Source organism: Dipodomys merriami, unplaced genomic scaffold, assembly GCF_024711535.1.
Source record: "Dipodomys merriami isolate MVZ:Mamm:240054 unplaced genomic scaffold, mDipMer1.0.p SCAF_45, whole genome shotgun sequence".
Taxonomy (NCBI): Eukaryota; Metazoa; Chordata; class Mammalia; order Rodentia; family Heteromyidae; genus Dipodomys; species Dipodomys merriami.
Genome location: NW_027206013.1, coordinates 9,227,110 through 9,248,460, shown reverse-complemented (window position 1 = coordinate 9,248,460; position 21,351 = coordinate 9,227,110). Strand labels below are relative to the sequence as shown.

At 57.6% G+C, this 21,351-nt stretch overlaps 1 long non-coding RNA gene across 1 annotated transcript; it reads left to right on the top strand.

The window, feature by feature from the left end:
* Positions 1-8,320: 8,320 nt before the first annotated feature.
* Positions 8,321-20,402, top strand: LOC138808511 (uncharacterized). The gene is made up of 5 exons (XR_011366472.1): positions 8,321-8,378; positions 13,382-13,541; positions 15,697-16,863; positions 17,087-17,165; positions 18,324-20,402. It is a non-coding gene; the product is annotated as an uncharacterized lncRNA (long non-coding RNA).
* Positions 20,403-21,351: the final 949 nt, after the last annotated feature.

Below are 21,351 nucleotides of genomic sequence, written 5' to 3'. Positions count from 1 at the left end.
GGGTTCAGAAAGCAGGCCCTCACACTTTAGTATGAGTAAGTATGTCCATTCCGATTTATCACAGGAAAGCCTCAGATCCCTGGAGGCAAAGTCAGGAGGATTTGAAGAAAGGAAGGAAGGAAGGAAGGAAGGAAGGAAGGAAGGAAGGAAGGAAGGAAGGAAGGAAGGCAGGAAGGCAGGCAGGCAGGCAGGCAGGCAAGGAGAGAGGGAGGGAAGGAGGGTCCCCTTAATTTGATGGTGACTTCTGTGAGGAGCCAGCCCATCCGGAGCCAAGGGCTAGGCTGGCAAGCATGACAGACAGACAGACAGGGCCCCAGAGGGGTCCTGCTGCTAGAATGACGGGTAATAAAGAGAAGATTTGTCGAGGTGATCTTGGGATGGAAGGAAGGTGAGTGAGATTATTTTTCCTACTTGCGAGGAGACCTATTTCCCTAGGTTATCAAGGAAAGGCGTGTAAGTGTGTTGGTGGCATTCTGTCCACTTGTTGGCAAGCCTGGCGCTTCACCAAGGGGAACTGACCCCCCAAGGCTCAGGACAGGGGACCCAAACCAGTACAGAGGGGGAAGCGACTTCCTGGCAGCCACTCAGCCAGCGCCGCCCACACTGAAGTTCACTTCCTGCGCCCACCAGAGGGGAGCCTCTGCCCCCTGGCCTCCCTCTCCCCTCCCATAAGGGGGGAACACCCCCCCCCATCTTGCTTCTTCCTCATCCCCCCCACCGCCCATGCATCATCCCTAGTGTGGCTTTTCTTCCTGTGTAGTGTCTACAGCGTTCCCCAGGCACCAAGGAGCAAAGACATGGGCCCAAAACTATGATGGGAGCAATCAGAGAGAAAGGAAGGAGAGCGGGGAGAAAGGAAAGGTGAAGATCTCACACAGCTCTGGGGTGTAGGAGACAGAGGGAGAGGAGGAGGAGGAAGAGGAGAAGGAGACAGAGAGACAGAGACACAGAGACAGAGAGGAGAAAAAGGAGGGAGAAAGAGAGGAGGAGGAAGAAAAATAGGAAGGAGGAGAGGAGGGGGAGGAGAAGGGAAGGGGAGGGAGGAGAGGAAGGGGACAGGAGCCAGCCTCTCTTGCACGCCGCCCAGAACAGGGAGGCTGGTCTTTCCTGGCCGGGAGCACGGTGATCATGGCGGGCAGGGGGCAAGGCGCTGGGCCAGGCTCTTGGATCATGGTGTGTGTGTAGGGGGAGCTGCCCCCCAGGACAAGGCCGGAGGAAGGGAGGAGGGTCCCCACTCCTCCTTGAGGCTCCAGATGGAGACTCCACCCCTAACCTCCTTCCTGGGGCCTCCATTTGCCCAGCTGTGATGAGCAGATGAGTGGAGGCCCAGAGGCCTCCCTTCCTGCTGCCAGCTGGGGGGTTTGGGTGGGGTGTGTGTGGGGGGGCTGTAGGTGAGGAAGCCCAGAGCTGTTTTGATCTCTATGACCTCCAGCAGCTTGGGGAGGGGAGCCATGGCCTTTCCCAGCATGCCCTGCCTCCCTCTGTGTGAGGTGTAGAACTTAAGACCCTGGGCTGCCCAGAAAAGGCCACCATGAGCAGGGGTGGGCACTGCACAGCCATGGGCCAGGCAGAGACTCTTCTGGAATGCAGCTTGGCCCAAGGGGCCCCTTGCTGGGGCTCCCTGTCTACCCCAAAACCAGCTTGTCAAATCAAACTCCTGTAGGGACAGCAGAGGATAGACAGAGAGAGACAGAGAAAGAAACAGACAGACACACAAACACACAGACACACACACACAGATTCTTTTTTTTTTTTTGGGGGGGGGTCTGGTCGTGGGGCCTGAACTCTGGGCCTGGGTGCTGTCCCTCAGCTCTTCAGCTCAAGGCTAGCGCTCTACCACTTGAGCCATAGCACCACTTCCGGCTTTTTTCTTTTTGTTTATGTGGTGCTGGGGAATTGAACCCAGGGCCTCAGGCATGCAAGGCAAGTGCCCTACCACTGAGCCACCTTCCCAGCCCCCACACACAGATTCTTAACACATGAGCCCAAACACCCATCCTAGCCTTTTGCTCTTCTCTTGACATTTAAAGCCAGAAGCAGGCTGGACTCCCCTAAACCCACTGTAAGAAACAATACAAGGAGTTGGCAGCCGGGCTTGGAGGTGCATGCATGTAATCACAGCCCATTCATGGACGTGCTGTCTACGCTCAGGGCGGGGTCTTCCCGTCATTTGCTCTCCCACTCGTCAATCATCTGTGGACCCTTTCAGGCATACCCACATGGGAGCTTTGCTAATTTCCCTAGGAGTCTCTCAATCCAGTCCTGTTCACCATAGAAATCAATCATCACCACCTGATGGCCCTGGGTCTGAGTCTCCACTGTCCTTCTCCAACTGGCCTCTGTTTTCTTCCATGGTGACGCTCTCTTAGCTCAGATGGGGAGACTGAGGCTGGAAGATTAGGGACCATAAACTCAATTCTACAAGACATCCGATGCTCCCTAGACCTGCCCTGCACTGACCCCTAGTGGCCAGAAGCAAGCACACACCCACCCTGGCCAGGCAGAAGATTGCAGTCTTGGCCTTGGGCCTTGGATGCTAGGAGATGGGGTGTAGGGCAGACTGCAGGCAGAGTTGGCACCTGGGAGACGAGGAATCTGGAGTGAGCCCAGTCCTGCTCTGCTTCCGTATCGGCTACATCCCAGCCTCTAGGCACCTCGCTGTTTTCCCTCGGCTGACTAGGGACACCTGAGACAAACCATATTCCCTCTTTGCTGTGGTTGCCAGGATGCTCAGAACCAGCAAGCTCTCCAGCAACTGTGTAGAATGGACAGGGGTTAGGAAAAGGATCTCACCTTGGAATGTCTAATTCTGTGTTCTTTTCTCTGGGTCTCATTATCTGTCTTGTATTTTCTTTACTGGCTATATGGAAAAGAAAAAAAAGTTCCAGTGCTGGGGATTGAACCGAGAGCTTCATTGTGGGCTTTGGACCAGAGTCCTACCACAGAGCTACCTCTTCAGCCCCAGAGCATCTTTGTAGTGCCTTAAGTCTCTTTTTTTTGGAGGGGGTGTGGAGGGCGTGGAGGGAGAGAGTGGGGAGGGTCTTGCTTTCCTCCCTCAGGAACAAACTCAGGAGGAAGGAGAAGAGTTTTTTTTTTTTTTTTGTCCGGTCATGGGGCCTGAACTCTGGGCCTGGGCGCTGTCCCTCAGCTCTTCAGCTCAAGGCTAGCACTCTACCACTTGAGCCACAGCGCCACTTCCGGCTTTTTTTTCTTTTTGCTTATGTGGTGCTGAGGAATCGAACCCAGGGCCTCAGGCATGCAAGGCAAGCGCTCTACCACTGAGCCACCTTCCCAGCCCTGGAAGGAGAAGAGTTTTGTAGCAGAGTTCTTGCCGAGTTTCATAGCCTTCCGTTGCTTCTAGTGTCCACCCTCCTCCTGCCTCCTTGTCCTCCTGGGCTCTCTGCAGTCAGCCTGGGGCAGGCCAGCATGCACGGGGCACCAGGAAGCCCACGACTGTCCCTAACCTCTGTCCTGCAGGCCTAGTCCCCCTCCCCTACTCCCTGCTCTGGGCACCGCTGTCAACACATTCAATGTGCTCCTGCTGCTGGGCTGGGGTAGCCAAGCAGGGACAGGGGACAGGAACTGCTGGCCCATGAGGGGAGGTCAGGTGGGAGGGGCCGGAGCTCTGGGAGGCCAGGATCAAGCCGGGACCCATCCAGCTGCATCTTGGCTTTAGATCCCTGCTAACAAGGGACAGGTAGGGTCGACCCAGGTTGACAAGAGCAGGTGTGTGGAGTGAGACATACAAAAAATAGGCATCATCATGGTGCACAAGCCAGACCCATGGGTGTGGGGGGGTGTGAGACTGCATTTCTGTGGAGGCCTGAGGTATTCCTTTGGCTTCTGAAGGAGAGAGTGGTATGGTAGTGCATGCCTGTAATCCCATCTACATGGGAAGCACAGATTGGCGGGATCATGGTTCCAGGACAGTCTGGGTAGGGAAAGTTAACAAGTTTTCCATCTCAATCAAGAGGCTAGGCATGGGGAGACACCCTGGTAATTCCAACTACGCAAGCAGCAGAGGTATGAGGATTTGGGTGGGAGGCTGGGCTGGACATACACGCAAGACTTTATCTGTAAAATAAATAAGTAAAGAAACTAAGGCAAAAAAAGAGCTGATGGCATGGACCCACCGTCAGAGCGCCTGCCTAGCACAAGGCATTGAGCTCGAATCCCAGTACTACAGGAGAGAAAAAAGGGAGGCGTCTCCCAGGGTTAGGACTTCAAGACGTTGTAAACCTCAAGGCTGGTCACTGTCTTGACTAGCATCCACGAGGCCTCTCCTGTGGCAGAGGGCCTTGTGCTACACGGGTGTGTGTGTGGGACTCAGGTAGGTGTGTGCACGTGTGTGTGTGTGTCTACACATGCACACACACACACACACACACACACACATAGCAGGTGAGCATCGACATCAGCCAGGATGGGCAGAGCCTGCCCACCCTGGAGGTGTGTGCCCAGGGGAGCCACTTCCACCGGACCCCTGGCCCCAGACACCAGATGACCCTGGGCCAGTGTAGCTGGGCAAGGGACTGAGCAGAGGCCTGATGGGGGGAGGGTAAAGCTCTGAGGCTGGCGGAACTGGGGCCTGGAGGTGGGGTGGGTAGCTGTGTGTGGGGAGGTATGTATTTCTAGAACCTTCTGGCGTTACAAGTGAAACTAGGGGATGCACACAGGGGTGTTGGGAGGAGCTGGTGGGGGTGCACTCTGGGGGGCCGGGAGGGAGGAGGGTGGGGGTGGAGGAGACAGGGGAGGCTCTATGGTAAGGCTGTACAGGAGGGGGTGTCTCTGTAAGTCTTCTTTGGGGCTGCCTCCTCCCTGGTAATCCCTGAAGGCCTGAGGTCTGGCTCTGTCAGCAGAAGAAAAAAGACTCAGCAAGAGAGGGCTGGGAAAGGGAGGGGAGGGCAGGGGAGGGCAGGGGAGGGCAGGCAGCTGCCGGGGCGGTCTTCTGGCCTCTCCCCCCCACCCACAGCAGACAGGCCTGGCGCCCTGCAGCTGCCCGGCCCGGGGGCTGGGAGTCGGGAAGCAGGTGTGGGGCACAGAGTGCGGCCGCAGATGGTGAGTGGGAGGCCTCTTCCCCCCGCCTCACACAAAGGCCCAGACAAAGAAGCAGGGCCCAGGAAGCAGACCTGCTCACGGGCAGGGAACAGAGGCCAGGGATCCCCCAGCCAGCCGGCAGATGGGAGGCCTGGGGGGGGGGCAGGGGGTGGGGGCGGGGAGGGAAAGGCCTCCTGGCCTCTGAGCCTTGTGCTGGACCCATTAAAGGAAGAGGCTGGGGGAGCCCATGGTCGCTCAGCTTTGCCATTCTGACCCCTCCCCAAAAGGATGGAGGTCCACCAAGGGGGGACATGAATGTGGCACAGGGTGACCTGATCCCCGTGTTACACGCTGTGGGTCACACCCACTTGCTCTGGCCAAGGACACAGGCTTGGTGTGACCCCAGGGTAGCCTGGCCTTAGCAAGGGCCAGGGCTCCAAAGTGAGCCCAGGGGGGGGAGGGGTGAAGGAAGGAGGGGGAGGGCAGGGGCATCCACTCTCAGCTGGCCAGCAGCATGGAGGAGAATCCAGGTTCTCTGCGTGGTTTTGGGGTTACCTTCGGGGGGCTGGGGGGCTGACTTTGGACAGATCAGATTCAGCTCTGTCTGGGAAGTTTCCCGAAAGTCATGTGGGCCAGGCACTCAGAGTGGAGATCTGTGGGTCCGTCGGTCAGGGGTCAAGTCCATTGCTGTTGGGTCATTGCTGCTGGACTTGGGGCCAGGGTCAATCCCTTGAGACACCTCTGCAGGGCTGAAGAGAGGAGGGTCTTGGGCTCTCTCTCTCTCTCCCTCTCTCCTTCTCTCCCTCTCCCTTTTTCCCTCTCTCTCTTCTTTCCTGGGCATTTGTGCCAGGGTCTGAAATCTCTTGCAAATCTCGGGGCTGGTAGGGCGAGATGTCGTTTGTGGGGATGAAGGGGGGGGTGGGGAGGAAATGGGTTCAGACACCAGGTTTTAACGTGACCCTGAGCTCTGTCATCCCAGGGTCTGATGGCTGCGGCTGCCTGTTACTATGGCACCTAGCCCTCCTTAGGGCTAGGCTCTGGTCCTCTTGGAGGACAGCAAAAGGGGGAACGAGTGTTTTGCGGGGGGCGGGGGGGGACTGCTCCTTCATCAGCTCCTTCCTGGACGGCAGCTACAATAGTGGTGTGAGCGGTGGCCAGGGTGGCACTGGCCATCTGGGGCACGGTGGTCTATCATGCCCCGGCTGACTCACACTGTAAGGCCAGGGTTCAAAGGACATGAATGGGGACACAAGTAGGGTCCTAGCTGTCACCAGATGTGAATCCCAAGGGAGGCTCTGCCCCTGACACGGACAGAGGCCAAAGGGACAAGGGGTGTCCGTCCCCCCGGGCCCAGGTACCCTCTGCACCACGATGAAGAAATGCTCCGTATTTGAGGAGCAGGGACAGAGGAGCCAGGCAGGCCCTGACTGGACACGGGGTCTGCCCTGCCTGGCACTGCTCGGTCCTGGGCTTCAGGATTCAGCCATGGCCATCTCTGTGATCACAGATGTTCCAACATGGACGCACAGACGCACCACAGTTCACCTGCACTGAGCCCCAAGAACAGCAGAAGGAAGTGGGGAGGGGGAGTGTCTTGATTTCTGTATCCCCTTGACTGCTTAGAGAAATTGGGGACACGTTCCCAACTCCCCCTGTGTGTGCGGAGACTGGGTCACCCCAAGTTCCAACCAGGCTTGCTTGGGTTCCAGATGGAGGAGGGGAAGAGCTACAGGCCTGGGACAGACTCCGGGAAGACTGGAGTCTCTGAGTGGTCTCCCCTTCCCCGCAGGGCTGTCGGCTGTGCTGGGAAAGGGGCTGTGTCTGAGATCCCCAGGGTGCTCTTACTTCCCGCACAGGCTGTGGGCCTGATGCGTTGGAAATGTGCTTCCAGCTTGTTGAATGGGGCTTGGATGTAATGATGGCCAGGCTGGAGAAACGGATTCAAATCCCACCCCAGTCCCTTATAGTGGCCATGAGGGACTGCCACTGACTCTTATAACTCCTCCTTCCTTCCTTCCCTCCCTCCCATCTTCCTTCCTTTCTTCCTTCCCTTTCTTTCTTTCTTTCTTTCTTTTTCTTTCTTTCTTTCTTTTTCTCACTGTGATTAGACTCAGGATTCCCCTCTTATTTGGGCAGGTGCTCTACCACTTGAGCCACACCCCAGTCCTTTTTTGCATGGCTTATTTTCCAGGTAGAGTCTTGATTTGTGCCTAGGCCATTCTGAGCTGCTACTATCCTTGGACTTGTGCTCCTCCCTCGACCTGGAATGGCAGGTGCATGCCACTGCTCAGGGCTCTTGGTTGAGACTGGGAGGTCTCAAGATGGAATGTTCTGGCAAAGCAATTCTACTGCCTTGAAGGAGCCTCGGAGTTCCCTAGTTAAAATACCTCTCTTTGTCTCTGATTTCCATCATGGAGGTTTTGACTGAGTGGTGTCTGGCTAGGGCCTGGAGATGGGTCTTTGTAATACGGTCCTAAGGGAGGTGATGATTCCTGCTGACCCTGCAGCACCCTTGTTCTAGAAATACACTAGGTACCAGCCAGAAGCTGGTGGCTCACGCCTGTAATCCTGGCTACTCAGGAGGCTGAGCTCTGGAGGATTGAAGTTGGAGGCCAGAGACCCTCCCCCATCTCCAATTAACCAGGTAAATGTGGGCCTAGAGGCGTGGCTCAAGTGCTGGCCCTGAGTTCAAGTCCCCATCTCCCCCTTGGGGAGAGAAACAAAAGAGGAGTACTAAGCAGACAGAGGGCAATTAGGACAAAAGGCCAAGCCCATGCACACTGGGACTTAACATGCGCAGCGGCGCTCGGCTGGGCGCCACCTCGCAGGCGCGGGTTCGAATCCTGGCCCTCACTGCGGTCTCTCCCGAGCTCTCCCGCCGGGGTTCAGGCGGTCGGGCCCCGCACCCCGCGGCCCAGCTCCCCGCGCGCTGGCACCGCCGCGGGCCGGCCCGGCCAGCGTTGCCCGGGTAACGCCGCGGGCGGGCGGGGATGCGGGGGCCGCGGGCTCCCCCCCTCCAGGCCCGGCTGCCCTCCCTGCTCCCCGGGCGCGGGGGGGGGGGCTGGGGCAGGTGTGGGGTCCGGGGGAGGGCAGGTCGGGTGGGGAGGGCGCCGCCCGCCCGCCGCTCCCGCATTAACATTTCATGGGCGCTGCAGCAGCTGCAGGGACGCCGGGGGGCGGGGCCTGCGGGGGGCGGGGCCTGCGGGGGGCGGGGCCGCGGCGGGGGCGGGGCCTGCGGAGGGCGGGGCCTGCGGAGGGCGGCGCTGCGCCGGCTCCCGGACCCGCACCGAGCGCCCGGCACAAAGAGCCCTGGGCGCCGCCCGCCGCGCACGCGGAGCCAGGTGAGCCGGCGCCCTCCCCGCGCCCCGCCCGGGGACCCCCCCTGTCCCGGGACGGGGCTCCCGGGACGCCCCGCAGTGTGGTGGGCGCCGAGGGTCCCCGGTCCCCCGGGCTGGGGGGGCTGTGCGGGGAGGAGAAGGGAGGGGGCGCCCGTCCCATTGTTGGGGAGGCCCGGCGCTCCCCATCGGCCGGACCCCCGCGCCGAGGTGGGGGTGGGGTGCGGCCCTGGGGGCCCCGGGCGGGGATGGCGGCGTGGGGTGGGCGCCCCGTCCCTCTCTCTTGCGGGATCGGACGGCACCGGGGCGGGGACGGGGCGGGGACCCATTGCAGAGATGGGGACGATGGAGGCCCCGCGGCGGCCCGGCCAAGGTCACCGCGGCCACGGCGCCCCCCCCCCGCCCCGGGCCGGCCAGGGCCCTCCGGGGAGGATCGGGGTGGCAGGCGCGGGACCCCGCCCGCCCGGCCCCGCCGGAGCTGCGCTGCGCCCGGCTCGCTGGCGGCGCCCACCGCAGTGCCGCGGCGGCCAGAACCGCCCCGCCCGCGGGGGGCGGCGGGGGCCGGAGGGAACTTGCTAGAAGCCGTGCTGGGGCTCTGGGGCCAGCCGGGGACGGGCGCTCTGCGCATACCCCCCCCTTTCTGGAGAACCCCCAGATCCCAGCGAGGGCGGGTGGGGCTGGGGGAGGACGCCGGGTAGGGATGAGTAGTTTGACTAGGCAGCCGGGGAAGGGGGGGAGGGAGGAGGGAGGAGGGAGGAGGGAGGAGGGAGGAGGGAGGAGGGAGGAGGGAGGGGAACCCTCCCCGTCCCCCTCCCCCTCCCCCGTGGGGCCCAGGCAGGGGGGGGGGCGCTTCCAGCACACAGGCGCTGCGGCCTTGGGGCGGGGCTGGGTATCTGGGAGCCCCCAGGGCCGGCTGAGCACCCCCCTCCCACCCCATCCCACCTTTGCCCCCATCTCTTTGCCTGGGTGGATTTGGGGGGGGCACCTCCACCTCCATGCCCACCTCACTGGATGGCTTCATGGCCCCTGACCACCGTCCGGCTCTCTTGCTTCCATGTTGAGCCGTCTCCTGACTCCTTAGCAGGAGGTAGAGTCTTCCGGGTCTCCAAGATGGACACCCCCCTCCCCCCCAGCTTGACCTTCAGCTTCTGCCCCCTTCTGTGCACCTGCCTTTAAAAGGAGACTCGAAACGTTTGGGTGGTGGCGGGGTGGAGGCGTGGCTCAGGCGGTAGGGCGCCCACCAGGGATTAGAAAGAGAGGTCCTGTCCTGGACCTAAAGAGAGGAGATGTTTGCAGGTATTGGAGGTGTGGCCTAGGCGGCCAAGCGCCCGCCAGTGAGTGAGAGCCTCCATTATACCGAATTTGAGTCCTGTTCTCAGACAAAAGAGAATCATTTTGGAGCCCCCCTCCCATAAATGTAATAAATGACATAGGGTTGATGATCATTGTGGGGGGTGTGGAAAAGAGAACACAATCACAAAAGGAACGTCCATTTTTATGTGTCTCCCTCCGATATTGTTGCTACTGAAAATTGTGATTAAATTGACACTGTCTGCATGCTGCTTTTCCCCATTGTTTCAGTCTTTTATTTTTTATTCTTTTGGTCCCGGGGCTTGAACTCAGGGCCTGGGCGCTGTCCTGAGCTCTTCTGCTCAAGGCTAGTGCTTTGCCACTTGGAGCCACGGCACCACTTCTGGTTTTCTGGTGGTTTGTTGGAGATAAGAGTCTCATGGACTTTGATCTCAGCTTCCTGAGTAGCTAGGGTGACAGGTGTAAGCCACCCGTGCCCAGCTCTCTCTCTTTCTCTCTCTCTCTCTCTCCTCCCTCTCCTCCCTCTCTTCCTCCCTCCCTTCCTCCCTTCCCCCCACTCTCTTTCTTTCCTTCTCTCTTTTTCTTTCTTTCTTTCCTTCCTTCCTTTCTCCCTTTCATGTTTGGGCTCAGGGTCCCACACTTCCTAGGTAGGCCCTCTACCATTTCTGCTAACCTCCCAGTCATATACTGCTTTGAAAATTTACCTGCAGTCCCAGCTCTGCAGGGGGCAGAGGTCGGAGGATCATGGCAGGAGGCCGACCCAAGACAAAGATAGCAGACTCTAAAACAAAAAAAACCCAAAAAACTGAAACACAAAAGCTGGAGGTGTGGCTCAGCAGTTGAACACCTGCCTAGCAAATAGGAGGCCCTGAGTTCAAATCCCCGTACTGACAAGAGCAAAAAAGAGGAGAGTAGGAACTGTGGTGCAGGGAGGGAGGTGGTGGAGTCTGAGGTGCCCACACCCATAGGTGACACTGATGCCACTGCACAGCTGTCCCCAGCCTGCCACCCTCCCACACCCTGCCCCCCCCCCCCATGCCTAGCTGTTTGCGTTTGTTTCTATTGTGCATTCAGCACCTTCCTGGGGATGCTGGCGGTTTGATTCCCTCCCTTCCCTTCCTTTCCCCCTCCCCTCCCCTGCCCTCCCCTCCCCTCCTCTCCCCTCCCCTCCTCTTCCCTCCCCTCCCCTCCCCTCCCCTCCTCTCCTCTCCCCTCCCCTCCCCCTCCTCCTTCCTCCCTCCTTCCTTCCATCCTTCCTTCCTTCCTTTCTTCCTTCCTTCTTCGTGTGGTACTGGGACTGGAACTCAGGCCTGGGCTTTTTCACGCTAGCGCTCTACCACTTGAGCCAGCAGCTCCACCTCCAGCTTTTCTGGGGGTTCATTGGACATAAGAGTCTGGTGGACTTCTTTTCCTGCTGGGGCTGGCTTTGAACCTGGATCCTCAGATCTCAGCCTCCTGAGGATCTAGGATGACAGGTGTGAGCCGCCGACGCCTGGCTTTGTTTGATTGTTTTGGTTTGAGGGGTCTGTGGGGGCTTTGTGCACATTTCCCTGAGCCCTTGAATGACTCCAGGTCCACCCTTTGCTCGAGCGCCCCCTCCTGGCTCACTGGGCTCTGGGAAACAATAATCAAAGCCCCTGAGGCAGAGGCGGAGTCTGGCTGAGGGTGACATCTGTTTTCCCGGGGTTGGAGGTGCCAGGTGGCTGAGCTGAAAGCTATTATTCCAGCCCTGGAAGGGAGAGAGGGAGGGTGGGAGGGAGGGGCTGGGTAGTGCAGGCCCCGAGGTATGGAGGAGGAGAGGAGAGAAAACTGACCTCAGACCTTAGCCAGGGACTGATCCTGGTGGAAAGGCTGGCACTTAATCAGGCATTACAAAGGAGAAGCAGAGGCCCAGAGAGGTCCCGTGACTAGTTGAGGGTCACACAGCATCTAGTAGTGGAATCCAAGTTGGCGTCTGGGCCAGTCTGACTCGGCACACGCTGGCATTGACCACCCTACGCCGTGTGTCTCCTCACTAGTGCGTGGGGGGACGGGAGCTGCAATAGCAGCAGGAAGTGGACCCTGGGGGTGTGGTGGTCACGAGGCAGGGGATCATGGCTTACTTACTGTGGGTGGTATTTTCTGGGGTCCACCAGGCAGGCCTGCTTAGAGTCTCCCTGTGCTGGTTTCGAGCTGGGTGACCACAGGGTAGAGCACTTTCCTCAAGCCTCAGTTTCCTCATCTCTAAAATGGGACCAATAAGCCAAGTGCTGGTGGCTCACGCCTGTCATCCTAGCTACTCAGGAGGCTGAGATCTGAGGATCCTGGTTCGAAGCCAGCCTGGGCAGGAAAGAAGTCTGTGACACTCTTATCTCCAGTGAACCACCAAGAAGCTGCAAGTGGAGCTGTGGCTCAAGTGGAAGAGTATTATCCTTGAGTGGAAAAGCTCAGGGACAGCGCCCAGGCCCTGAGTTCAAGTCCTAGTACTGGAAGAAAAAAAAACCCACCCAACCCAACAACAACAAAAAGAGCAAAACCTCAGCGTTCCTGCCTATGACCCCTGGAAGGGTTGGTTTTCCGGAATGGCACACTTGCCCTAGGGGGCCAGGAAAACAGGGGCATTCTGCTCAGCCCTCATCTCAGGGCTGCCTGGCTGGGGGCACTGTGAACCCCCATTTGTGGGAGAAAGAGGGGCTCAGGGCGGATGGCTGGTTCAAAGTCACGTTCTCAGCCATGATACCTCCGTCTGGCAGGACACAGGGAGATTTTGATGTGGTGGTTGGTGGTACTGAGACTTGAACTCAGGGTCTCAGGCTTGCCAGGCGGGTGTTCTACCATGAAAGAAAGGCCCCCTAGCCTTTTAATGTCATTTGCTTTACTTATTATTTATTTATGTATTTATTTATTTATTCATTTATTTATTGTCGGGCCTGGGGCTTGAACACAGGGCCTGGGTGATGTCCCTAGCTCAAGGCTCGTGCTCTGTTGCTTCCAGCAACAGCGCCACTTAATTGGAGGCCAGACTTTCCTGTCCAGGCTGGCTTCGGAGGGGGCTCGATCCTCAATTTGAGCCTCCTAAATAGCTAAGATCACAGGCATGAACTACTGGCACCTGGCTTATTTATTTATTTATATTGTGAAAATACAGTACAGAGGGGTTACAATTACATGGACAAGATAATGAGAACATTTCTTATCAAGCATTGTAGCCTCCTTTGTTTCCCCTTCCCATCCCTTCCCATCCTTCCCAAAGTTGTAAAGTTCGTTTTCGACATAACGACTTGTACATCTCATTGTTGCAATGGGTCCACCTGTATCCCTATTTAAACGATTTGTTTTTCCCCTTCCCCTCCACAAATTATACGGACATGAAATACAGTGAAAGCAGGGGTTATACCGTGGGGGAGGGACATACAGAGCAACAAAGAAATAATCTTATAAATGTGTTAGAAACCATCGCATGAAAGAAAAAAAAAAAACATTTGAATACATATCCTAGGGTTCATTTCCCTAGAGTCTTGTATTTAGGTCCAGGGCTGCTATTAGACCAGGATTCTGCCAATTGTCCCCTGTAGTTGGGATTCCAGGCAGGTGCCATGAGGCCCGGTGTCTTAACATGTTAGGAGGTTTGGGTTGATGGCGGTCTGAGGAGATCCGGTGCTATTTGAGTTCACATGCGCCTCAGTGTCCCTCACTCTTACCTCCTCTCTCGGTGACAGCTGCACGGGGTCCCCACTCACCAGATGGCTCCAGAAGAGAAGTGGCTGTCATGCACCCCTCCCCCTGTGGCCCCTGAGGAGACCAGGAGGAGCGTGATGGAGATCCGCTGTTCCTACATTATGCCTGTCCTGACACCCTGCCTGGAGCCCGGGAGGGAAGGTAGGAGAGACCTCGCGGAGCCCCGGGCTGCCGTCCACCCATCCACCAACCACAGGGGCCCAGCTGGGTTCTGGACTTCGGCTTGAGCGTGGGATGGGGTGGGCCTGGAGGGGGCAGAGCTGATAAGTCCCCTGGGCCCCGTCCAACATGGGGCGGTCGCTGCCATCTCAGCCTCAGCTGCGTCCCTTCCCTGGGGACAGGTTTGGAGGAGAGATGCCTTTGTGGACGTGTGATTCACACCCAGTTCACACACTAGAGAACGCGCCCAGCCCGGTGCGTTTCCAAGATGGAGATGCCCGAGTGGCCATCCTCACACAGCCAGAAATGTGCCCCGTCCCTCCCCTGTTCTCCTCCAGGTCCAGCGCCCCCAATGCTGCCCCATGACTATCTGTCCCTTCAGACCATCATTGGGCTTTCCCCCCCCCCCCCACTCCCACCTGGTACTGGGATCTGAACTCAGGATCTTGAGTTTGCTTTAAGCCACGCCTCCAACCCTAGCTGCTTCTTTGTGACATTTTTCTTCTTGATACATCTCTCTGTCAGCGATTCAATGCGGAGATACACAGGGCCTGAAGCTCTCATTTAACTATCACAGCTAGTGTGTTTTACCACTTGAGCTAGGCCTGCAGCCTGGCTTGAGCTAATTGGAGATGGAGTCTTGGAAACGAGTATCTAGGATGATAGGTGTGTGTGATCGGCTCAATCTAGCATGATGGAGACTCGGTCTGAGCGTCTCATGGTGCACTTGTTCCAGGCGTGGTTTCCTGATCTTTAGTAAATATACTAAGTTGTGCCATGATCACACAAATGAGTTTAGGAGCATTTCAGCTGTCCTAGTAACCATGTCTCCCTCCCTACCCCATGTGCACTGTGGAGCCCAGGTGCCCTGAGCAGGCTCCGTTCATTCACCCAGCTCTGTGCTTTTGAGGGCTCTGCTTGTCTTGGTATGTGTCAATAATCTCTTCTCATTGTTGAGTGGGCCCTGTTCTGGGAATGGTTCTCAACTGGGGACCCAAAAGAATATGTCCTTCCTTCCTTCCTTCCTTCCTTCCTTCCTTCCTTCCTTCCTTCCTTCCACCCTCTTTCCCTCCCTCCCTTCTTCCCTCCCTTCCTTCCTTTGTCATGGGGCTTGAACTCAGAGCCTGGATGCTGTCCCTGAGCTGCTTTTCACACAAGGCTAGTGCTCTGCCACTTTAAGCCACAGCCCTACTTCTGGGTTTCTGGTGGTTCATTGGAGATAAGGCTGGTGGCTCACACCTGTAATTCTAGCTACTCAGGAGGCTGAGATCTGAGGATTGAGGTTCAAAGCCAGCCTGGACAGGAAAGTCTGTGAAACTCTTATCTCCAATGAACCACCAGAAAACCAGAAGTGTCGCTGTGGCTCAAGTGGTAGAGCTTTAGCCTTGAACTGAAGAGCTTGGGGACAGCGCCCAGGCACAGAGTTCAAGCCCCATAACCAACCAAAAAAAAAAATGAGTCTTATGGGGACTTTTCTTCCCAGGGTGGATTTGAACCACCATGCTCAAGAGCTCAGCCTCGTGAGTAGCTAGGATTAGAGGTGAGAGCCACTGGTGTCTGGGTATGGTTTTTCTTATTTCTATGATGGAGGGTCAAGCAAAAACATACTCTACACTTAAATCACCCACTGGTTAAAAAATGAAAATAAAAAACAAAAAAAATTCCAGTAGGGCCCCCACCCCTCCAAGCACCTACTATGTGCCAGGCACTGGTGATACTTCCAGATTGTTGGCCTTTGAGTCACCACAGCCAGACCCCAAACTCCATGCCTTCCTCTATACTCTTTTTCCCTCCCAGTCCCGGGGCTTGAACTCAGGGGCTGGGCGCTGTCCCTCAGCTTCTTCTTGCTCTCGGCCAGCACTCTACCGCTTGAGCCACAGCCCCACTTCTGGCTTTTTCTGTGTATGTGGTATTGAGGCATCGAACCCAGGGCTTTGTGCCTGTTAGGCAAGCACTATACCACTGAGACACGTTCCTAGCCCCCTTTCTCCTCTTAAAACAGTGATGTCAGTGCTACCCAGGAGGTACAGTTCTCTAGAAACTTCCACTGCCTTAATGGTACCTGGGGTGCTGGGGCCTGGGGATCTCTTGAGCGCTACGCAGGGCTTCTCTGAGCAGCCTGGGAATCTCTTCACAGAGCTCCACCGGTTCCTGCAACAGAGGGGGGACACAGGGACCCCTGGGATCTTCCTGATGGTCCCAGGCTGGCCAAGAAGACCTCTGGCAGATAAGTATTGGAGTATGTCAGCCCTGGGCCCACCAGGCTGCCCCCTGCAGGCCTGTCGGGGAAGCACCACCCTTGAATCCCAGCCCCAGGGTCTCTGGGGACTCCGGGAACGGTGGCCCTCACACCCCGTCCTGGTGTCAGCGCTGTCACCATGTACATTCCACCATAGCGAGTGAGACAATGGTGACCCGTGTCCCTGGAGGCTCTTCTCTGGACGTCTCCAGACTAGGCACAGAGACTAGCTTCCAAAGAGCCCTGCGGGCCAGTGCTGGTGGCGCACACCGATCATCCCAGCTATCAAGGAGAATGAGATCAGAGGACCATGCTTCTGAGCCAGGCCAGGCAGAAAAGCCCAAGAGATGCTACCTCCAGTTAACCAGCAAAATGCACGGCTGGAGGCATGACTCAAGTGGTAGAGCACCAGTCGTAGGCAAGGAAATAGTGAGGCCCTGAGTTCAAGCCCTGGTATCAGGACATACACACGCGTGCTCATGCATGCACATGCATGCACACGCACACACGACCCTTGACCTCTGTGTGTTTCCCCCGAGTATCCTCTGGATCTCTGGACCTGGGGAAAGGGCTGGAGAGAGCAAGCTGGACAGAAGGACCCATTGGCGAAGACCAGGGCTGGAGGCCACCCAGAGCCACACCACACGGTGGGGCGTAGCGCTGGGTTCTGAGTTCCAGAATCCAGGGCTCCCCCAGCTTCCGTCTAGCTCCCAAGTTCACCCCACTTTCTCCTGGTCACCGTCCACTGCTGTTGGGGAGCTGGGAGCTGGAAGAGTCAGACACTGGAAGTCCCTGACTCTTGCTCACAGAAGATATGGAGGGGTGGGAGGGGGGAGGGGAGCTAGCTAGTGGTGGCTCCTGAGTCTTGTTTTCCTGAGCAGTGAGTTCTGTGCAGGCCTGGCTGTTTTTTGAGGGGTGGGGGGAGATGCTGGGAGGGTCTTGGGTGTGTTTCTCTCCTGCGGCGTGCTGGGCTCTTCTGTCTTACAGGACAGTCCTGCCAGGGGTGTGCCTGCGGATGGAGCCCTCTGGAGGTGTATTGACCCAGTGCCCTGGGGCCACTGCTAGGTAAGACAGGGCAGGGGCCCCAGCCTCCTTCCATGGAGTACAGGGTCCTCCCATCTGTGTCCTGTGTCCTCCCCCTCCCGCCCCACCCCAAACTCCAGCCTGGCCAGGTGCAGGGGGGCCAAGTGGTGGGGGCCTGGCTCTGTGTGGTCTTGCAGGGTCGTAGGGGAAGCATTTCCCTGCTGCACACCCCGTCCAGGCCTTCACAGCTTCCTGTATCCTGCAGATATGGACGAGAACTCAGTTCCAGGCAGATGCTGCAGATCGGGAGGTGGACGGTCCGGCCTGTGTTAGAGCTGGGAAGGGTGAGCTCCCTGTCCTGGGGTGGAGGGCCCCCAGGGAAAATGCCGGAAAGGGAATTCAAGTCACGTGGGGATGTGTAGTTCACCCATCCAGAGCCCTGCCCGCCTCCACATTTGCCAGCTTGCTGTGTAACGGCTTTCAACACTTGTCTGTTCTCTACCCCTCAGCTGCTTTTTCTTTTTGGTACTGGGCCTTGAACTCTGGCCTCCACTCTTGCTAGGCAGGTGCTTTACCTCCCGAGCCATGCCTCCAGCCTTGTTTGCTTTAATTTGTTTTTCAGGTAAGGTCTTACCTTCTTTTCTTTTTTTTTTTTTTGGGTCCGGTTGTGGGGCTTGAACTCTGGGCCTGGCACTGTCCCTCAGCTCTTCAGCTCAAGGCTAGCACTCTGCCACTTGAGCCACAGCGCCACTTCCGGCTTTTTTCTTTTTGCTTATGTGCTGCTGAGGAATCGAACCCAGGGCCTCATGCATGCAAGGCAAGCGCTCTACCACTGAGCCACCTTCCCAGCCCAGGTCTTACCTTTTTTGTTTTGTTTTGGTTGGTCATGAGGCTTGAACTCTGGGCCTGGATGCTGTCCCTGAGCTCTTCAGCTCAAGGCTAGTGCTCTACCACTTGAGCCACAGCACTACTTCTGGTTTTCTGGTGGTTAATTGGAGAAAAGAATCTCATGGATGTTCCTGCCCGGGTTGGCTTCGAACCTCAGTCCTCAGATCTCAGCCTCCTAAGTAGCTAGGATTACAGGCGAGAGCCACGGATGCCTGGCTCACTTTTTTTTTTGGTCCAGATACACACTATCACACTTGGCTTGTTGGTTTAGCCAAACTTTTTGTCCAGGCTGGCCTTGAATGTCTTACCAATCTTTACCTCTTGAGTAGCTGGGATTACATGCCTGCACCACAAGGCTCAGCTTTGAGTTTCTCTTAAAAAGATTTTACACTCCCAAACTCTCCCTTTGAGAAGCGGGTACTGGGGGGTGGGGTGGGGCGGTGGGAAATGTCTCCCGGTGAGCCTCTCAGATGGGGTTAGACTCAAGGGGAGAACATGTGGGGGCCAAGATGGAGGCTGTGCGCTCTGTGCCACTGGGGACTTGATCCCAGAGCATGTCCAGGGCCCCGCCTTCGTGTCTATGGCGCTCTGATGACTGTAGGTTCTAACCTCAGGCCCCTGGGAGCGGCCTTCGGTGGCTCATCACCTGAAGACCTCATCTTTCTCGTGAAGATCCCTTTCCAGCGGATGCTCGCTCGGCGGCGGGGGACTCCATCCTGGTTCAGGCAGACGGCTTGGGGGTGTGAGAGAGGCTACAGCCCACCGCCCACCTCCGTCTCCCTGCAGGGCCTAATCCTCCCCTGCGGACGGACTTGAGTCCTGCCATCCCCGCCATGTCCCGAGCCCGGGCTGGGCCAAGGCCCAGCGCACGTCCTTCCCAGCCCCACATCCTCCCGCCGCTGGGCTCTGGCTTCCAAGGCTGAGACAGGCGTGATGGTGCGTGACAGACAGGGGATTCTTCTACTGCTGGCCCCTTGAGTGACATCCAGTGACTGTCATGTGGGGGGCGTCCTGGAGAGGCTTCTCCGACTCACCAGGCTTTCCTAGCTCTGGGAGGGGCAAAAAGGGTAGGGTGATCCTGAAAGGAAGGGTGCTTCTCAGAGCCAGAGGCCTACGGGGACCAGGCAGATCGCTCCGCCCTCTCCTCTGCCCTCTCTGCCGCCGCCGCCCGGCCTCCAAGGCCGGTGGGGTCACTTCTTGTTGCCCGACTCCCGCAGGCTATCCTTGGTGAGACAGGACCCCCCCCCGTGCAGTACCCCCGTGGGCCCCCTCACCGTTCCCCATCTATGACTGCAGGCCCCCTTCACAGGGCACAGTCCCAGTGCTGGGCCTGCCTGGGTCCCGCCCCCTGTCTAGAAACCGGAAGTCCTCCCAGGGGATCTGTTTAGGACAGTCTAGAAACCACAAGTCCTTCCAGGGGGTCCGTTTGCTTGGGCAGCTGAGGCAGCGGGCGTGGACAGTGGACGGTCATCTACCAGGCCAAGATGGCGGTCTGGGTGGCTTCCACGTGACACCTTTTCCTGTGTCCTCCCTGGCCTTTCTCTGTGGAGAGCGCAGGCCAGCCCTGATATCTCTTCTCCCTTGTTTGGGGGTGCCCCATGCTTAGGACTGCATTTGATCTTCATCACCCCCTTCAAGGGTCGGTCTACAAGCAGTCACTTGGGTGATCAGGGACTGGGCCCTGTGTTTTGGGGGAACAGTGCAGTCCCCACTAATAGGGGTGGTCTTCCATTCAAGTCCCCACCCCCCCCATTGGGCAGGGTGGACAGGTGAAGGGGACACTTAAAACCTAGGGTTGCCAAGATGGCACAGGGGGCTTAGGGACAGGGGCTTGTGGCCCAGTGGGAGGTGGCCCTGGAAGAGCCATTCTGTTGACCTTGGGAAGCCGTCTCCCTTCCATGGGGGAGTGGGGGCCGTGGGCTCTGCTGGCTGCAGCAGGGGAGCGTTCTCCGACACCTGTTACATAGGGTGCCGGGCTCTCAGGAGGTGATCCAGAAATGCCCCAGCCAGCTGGCAGTTTAGACTTCAGGTGGGAAACTGTAAAACATGGCACCTGACCACGTGGCCTTTCGGATTAGCCCTTCCCCTACCACCGGCCTTCCAGATATTTCATGGCCTCCAGCACTAGCTCAGCTCTAGTTTCTGGGGTATTTAACTGCCCATCAGAACCGAGCACTACTTTGGGCTCTTATCTGAGGCACGTGGAGGAAGACAGGTTAGAGATCTAGCCATGGCTGAGAGCTTTACGATGCATATCCATCATGCCAGGTGGAAGAGAACCAGCCCTCCCTCGCTCGCTCACTCCTCCAGAAGCGGAGAATGAGCAGGGTTGTAAAAACCCAAAGGAGGCCCAGGCTCTGGGGACCTGGCAGTGGAGTGCAAATGAGACCCCAGAGGCTTCTAGAAAGGTTGAACCCACCAGGTCCCTGGAGGGTGTGGAAGGCAAGGCTTAGTTGAAAGCTTCTAGGGAGCAATTAGAGAAAAACTAAACAAAGAAAAGTAAGGGCTACGGGTCATTGTAGTGCGGGATTCATCAGAGCCTTTAAAATGATGTTGAGGCTGGATTTCAGCGGGAACCATTCATCAGTGATGAATGATAGGCACCATTCTTAAGGCCCTATCAGGTGGTGGAAGTTTTGTTTGGAAGGGAAGCAGAAGGGGAGTCTGTATTTAGTTGCAGGGGCCAGGCTGGCTGGGAGGAGTTTTTGTGGGGTGGGGGGAGGGAGGGAGGTGAGGGCAGGCCAGTGGTAGCAGCAGCTCAAACCCCTTACCTGGCAGTGGCCCATAGGAGAGCTGTCCAAGCCTGCCTGAAGGCTGAGGGAGAGCACGGTTTGGTGGGAGGATGCTGGGAGGTGTGTGTGTCTGTGTGTCTGAGTGTGATTCAGCCCTCTTAGAAGGGGCTGACCGGAACCAGGCAGGGGGTTTCCTCCTGGGACAAGCAGGACAAGGGAACCAAAGTGTTCACAGAGGGTAGGGCTCTGAGACCCATGCCCAGGCATGGAAAACCAGAGCTTCCCCCCCAGGGGCTCGATTCTGGGTGAAGTGGGGGGCAGTAAGGGCGAGGGAAGAGGCAGACCCCCTGCCCTGGTCAGGCCCCCATGGCTTGGGCTGGTGGGGCAGGAAACCCCTGGAGCTGCAGCTGGTGATCAGGGGAGGTGGGGAGGGGGGTTGCATGGTGTGATTAACATACTAACCAACCCAGGGCTCGGCTGGGGCGCTGTGGCGTGTGAAAAGGTGCTGGCCTTCTGCCAACCGACTAACCCACTAACCAGCCCCAAGCATGCCCTACTAACTCCGCACAGCCAAACCCTACTAACCTAAAGCAGTCCCCAGGACCTTGCCAGGGGCTGGGAGACGTGAGGGGCAGGCGAGCCTCAGGAAGGCCCTGCACCGTGAGCTGGGGATCTTTGTGCAGACACACACCTCAGGACAGGGCTTACAAAGGAGAACCCCCTTCACCCCCCTCCTCTGCCCCCAACTCTGCCACTTCCTGCTGAATGACTTTGGGACCAATGACTTTGTCCGTGGTGGGCGGGAATACGGCCATCCTCCAGGATTCTTACGCATCGAAAGGTCTGGCCATATGCAGATGCTTTCAAAGGGCAAAAGGCTGAGGGTGGCGTCTGGTGACTCATGTCCCCT